Genomic DNA, 5211 nt, shown 5'->3' on the forward strand with positions numbered 1-5211 from the left:
CCTGCCCGCCACGCTCACGCTGCCATGGCACCCACGAAGCCCCAGAGCAGCTCCCAGCGGCCGAAGCTCTGCAGAACGAAACCCGCCGTGGATCTAACAGGTTCTTCAGCCGTGCTCGCAGAGGGATGCCAGCCCGATGGCCCCGGCCCGAGGTGGTTATAAATAGCCCGACCTCGAGCGCTGCAGCGGTGCAGCCTGGGACAGGCACTGGGACCCTCCAGCGCTGCCAAACCTGCCAGCCAGCGAGATGCATTGAATTACAAGGCGAGGGCAGTTACTATGGCACGCTGGGGCCCGGGGCACAGCCATCCATACCAAGCAGGCGAGCACAAAACAGCCAGGCAGCAGACCAGTAAGTAGTTCCCAGACGGATTTTTCTGTCCTCTCGCCCCTGCTCTGCCATATCACACACAAACAAACCACTAAACCACAGGCACGGCCCCCTAACACCACTCCTCTCTCCGTGCTAACTTAAGAAATCCCAGCAACTGAGGCAGGGATTACAGGGCTGGAGATTTCTGCAAGCCCCAGGTGCCCAGGGAGGCTGTAGCCAAGCAGGTCACAGCATGGCCTCCTCCTGCCTTCCCCCAGAGCACCAGCTCAGCACCGCAGCTCCTTGGCCACTTGGGTCCCTTCAGTGGCCACGGTGTCCTGGGGGACACGTGAAGAGCCGGATCTCTCCAACACACAATGAGATGTGCAAGAGCTGCAGCTCAAACCGACCAGCCCTGGACCTGCCCGGGAAAGCCTTCGTGTCTGGGCAGCAACCCTGACACCCAGGTTTCGTCACAGGCTTCCTCGGCAAGTTCCCTGGACGCTTGGCTTCACGGCCAGGAAGGGGCACAACTCTGTGCTGAGCAGAAGAAAATCACATGCTACGTCCCCAGCACTAAAATCTCAAAACTAGCCCAAAGCCAGAGAGCACACGTGATCCCTCGCTCATGGCCAACACAGCACACCCAGAGAAGGGCAACCCCTTGCCCCAGGAAGGCCCTGGGAAGGCCAGGAACAGCCCCCAGAGCTCCCGTGCCAGGGAGCCACCCACCAGGAGAATGGCAGAAACTGGCTGAAAATGGACCAAAAGCTCTCCATGGCCTCAGGAGCCAGCACCAACTTTCAAATCACATCAGCATCAGTAACTCATGTTTTTCTGATAATTTCTGAAGTACCTGGTCAGGAGCTCTCATGAAGCTGAGCAGCATTTCTTCAGCTCCAGCCAAAGTTCAGAGCAGCGCAGCTTTAACGCGTGCAGGCTGGTGTCAGTACAGCAAATGCAAATTCATTTTTAGCTGAATAATAAATTAAAAAACCCAAATAGTTTAATGAATATAAATAAATTGACTGAATGAATAGGCATGAGCTGCAGAGATGGCCCTGGTGGAAACGTTTCTGCAGGACACCCCCTCAGGGAGGTGGGAGATGGCAGGGAAGTGCCTCCCCAGCGGAAACCACAGTTCCCAGAACCTGTCAGCACTTTAGGGGCAACAAGCACTTCTTTTAATAAGGGCCCACAGTGAAACGTTAGTGCTGCTCTGCCGCCGTCATTAAACTCAAATTGGTTATAACCCAGCTGTGGGTAGAGGCATAAGCACAGCATTTATTTCTCAGCAGGTTTACAGCACCGGGCACTGGCTCACACGGCGAGGACGGGGGGGCTGCAGCTCTCAAGGAGCCCCCAGGCTCCCTGCTCCCGACATCTCTCCTGTGGCACTAACAGCCCACAGATGGCCAGTGGGGAAATTACCCACTCCTAGCTCTTGTGGATCCGCAGTAAAGTTTGGCTGGATAGACCCTAACAACTCAAGCCACATTCCAGCCTCCCGAGAAGTTTGTGGCTTTTCTGTAGTGGCACTGATACTGGGGCTTCTGCACGGCAGCCGTTCCTTGGGGCATCCCGGGGTCCCACAGCTGCTGGCTCAGGCACTTACAAGCCACTGAAATGCCTCCTGCTTTGCATCAGGCACCCTGAGTTACCCACGCTGCGCTCTCCACACCTGGGAACTACATTTAAACCCACTTGTAAACTTTCCATCTGGCCAAAGCTTTGGAAGCTTAGTCCTGAGCCCAGCTGGCTGGGTGACCCTGCTACAACAGCGCGCAACTCAAACATCGCAGAAATCGGGAGCAAAGACTAGGACCTAAGGCAAAGTGCAAAGATCAGCACCAACAAAAACATCAACTGTGTCAGGAAGAGCATGTTTCTCAAATTTCAAGAGAAGGGAGCTGGGTGAAGGAGTCACATTTCAGACAGATACCGAGAATCAGTCGATAATTCTCCGGGTACGTGTGTTTTATTCTGGCACACACCATAAGTTTCAGAAAGCTACTGAGACAGCGGGAGCCCGAGAGGGAGCTATCCCTTTAGGCTTTAAAGAGAAGGGTGAACGAAGGAAATTATTTTTAAAACCCCACACCATTACTCTAGCATCACTGTGCTGGGAGGGAACCTCACCTTAGTGGCTGCTTCTCGGGACTCTCCCCCTCGGGGCCAGTCCAGCGGCTGCTGAGCACCACAGCAGGTATTTCTCCAGCTTGAGAAAAGAGCTTACTGCTGGGAGTGCAGACCCATTTTCCCACCCAAAGAGGGAAGGTTCGTCCTCTGTGTGTGCACATCTCTGCTGGATTGTCAGGACAACAACAGATAACCACTTGTCCCAGACTCACTCACATTAAGAAGGTGGAATGCAACTGAAAGCTCAACTACCAAACGAGCACGCGTGAGCTCCAGGACATCACCCACATGCTAGCAGCAGGTGGGAGCCAAACACTAACGCTGAGACAGCCTTGTGACTACTGCTGAAAACCTGTCCTGCTTCCAAAAAGCCACCGCCACGCTGGGAGTAGCCACGCTTTGGGTTTCGTCCTTCGTGCCCTGTCCAAGCGCTGCCCCATGGACTGGTTTTACTCCTCAAGTGCAAACAAAAAAACATGCATGAACTTCAGACCTTTAAAGCTTCTAGAAATAACAACTTTCTAGTACAACCAATAGCGCACAACGCAAGGAAGCGAAGCGAGCGCAGGGAAGCGGTGCCAGGAGAGGGGTGCGCTGCCAAGTGTAGTCATTTACAGACGAGGAAGACAAACACAGGACTCTGCAATAGAGTGCTGTTTTCACTCTGCACGAGGCAGTGCTGCGGGTGGATTTATCTAGGTGCGCGTTCCTGACCTACTTACTTCCCCTTTTCAGCTGGGAAGCCCAGGAGGAAGCTGCTCAGGCAGCGCAGCGAGCTTCCAGCGGGAGCTCCACTCTGTTATCCCACCGGCAGGACCGCTCCGGACACGGTCCCCTGGGGCTCCCATCCCCCGTCTCACCACACAGATGCTGCGTTATCACACTCCTTTCCTCTTCTTAACCTTGTAGTGGTGATCAGATTTCTCTTGCACAATATTCCCCAATGCTCCCCCCGAAGCCTGTTACGACTGCATATTAAAAAAAACCCCGACTGCCAGCAATTCAGCCCTTTCCAAAACACAGCGAACCTCCAAGGTCGGGCAACAGACAGCGATAGCAGATCCCCAGATTAGGAATCAGCCTTCTGACCTTGTTACCAAGGCACAGCTACACTTGCCTCCACAGCAGTTTTCCATTAACACCTGCATTCTCTGCTTTTTTAACAGAAGACATGGCTGAAGATATAGGTGGCTTGGAAGAACAGGGACAGAGGGACCTGTTTTTGCTAGGAAAAGCAAATATTCAGGCAAGGCAAGGTTGACAAGCATTTATGGTAGCTAGAAGCACTGCTAAACTTGCACGTGAGGCAAACTTGTTCTAAGGCAGCGACAACTATAGGAACAGAAACAATCCAAGAAAAGCTGCACACAATGGCTGTTGCTTGATCATGTGCTAGTCAATAAGAAAGGTAACCTAACCCATAACTGCCCCCATCAGAAATCATTATAGGAATCCTAAATGATCACATTTTTGTGCGTCTCTGCACTCAGAAGGATGGAGCAGGCCCATCAGTTTTGCCAAGCTGGAGGCAGAGCAGCAGTCACCAGCCCCCTCACCTTCCAGAGGCAGAGGAGACAACCCCCAAGTCTCGATGCCCGGCACAGCAGAGCACCCAGCCCCCTGGAGCCTGCCCCCCACCCAGCAGCACCCACAGTCACCTTCGGACACAGCAGGGTGTCCTGGACGGGTGCTCCACGAGCCGCACGGGCAGCAGCGGGCACACCACAGCGGAGGCTCTTCCCTGGCAGAACGAGAGACCTGGCAACCAGAGCCTGTCAGGCCAGTGCCAAGGCGGACAGACTGCCCCCACCTCTGCCTGGGAGCCATGTGCCAGCGGCACGGCCTCAGCCCCGGGCTGCCAGACAGGACAGGAGCCTTCCTCCCCCTCCTCCCCAGACCCACCGGGTGCCTGAGCAATCCTGCAGTGCTGAAACACACGGGGAGGATTTTTCCACCTCCCTGCCTCCTTCGGCAATCGGCTTGTGCCCCGAGAGGCAGGGATTACACCGCGTAACTTTTTAACCCAGTTGCTGGCACTGCAGGCCTGACGCCTGCTTTAAAACCCGGCGCGGGGGGAGGCTTCCAGCAGCGCCCTCCCCACTCCTGAACGGCGTCCAGCCTGCTCCAGCTCCAGCACCAAACGCCAATGAACTTTGCTTTCGGTGACAAACTTCACAAATGCACCTCGCCGCCATAAAAGCCGGGGAGGGAGGAAGTGGCGGGTCACTCGTGCAGCGGAGACGGGCGCCTGGGGACGAAGGCCAGGCACAAACCACGCTGCTGCTGCTGCTGCCCTTCTGCTGGCACGGGAAAGAACAGAGAAAAGGGCCGAGGCGGGAGCGAGCGCCGAGACCGTAACTCCTTGAAGATACAATGCACTGCATCCGGCAAAGCTGGAGCCGGGGCAGCCCCGCGGGGTCCAGGCGCTGGGCACAGCCAGGACACGGGGCTGCACCTCCTCCCTGCGCTGAGCCCCTAGAGCTGCCGGGCCAGGGCAGCCGGCAAGGAACTGGTTAAAACGTGTCATTTCCAGCCGAGATCCCGCACTCCCGCCCTTCCCGGGAGAGCCCGAGCTCCTTCTCTGGAGTATGTCCCAACCCACAGACTCCCGGGAGCACCCAGCCGGCTCCCACCTTCCGCAGCGCCCGCTCCCCGCGCACGGCTGCGGCCCCGGTGCCCGCCACGGCCCGGGCGACCGGCGACCCTTCCCCGTGTCCCCCCCGCCCCGCACCGGGACCGGCCGCCGCCGCCCGTCTCCC

This window comes from Calidris pugnax, unplaced genomic scaffold (genome assembly GCF_001431845.1).
Source record: "Calidris pugnax isolate Ruff unplaced genomic scaffold, ASM143184v1 scaffold45, whole genome shotgun sequence".
NCBI lineage: Eukaryota > Metazoa > Chordata > Aves > Charadriiformes > Scolopacidae > Calidris > Calidris pugnax.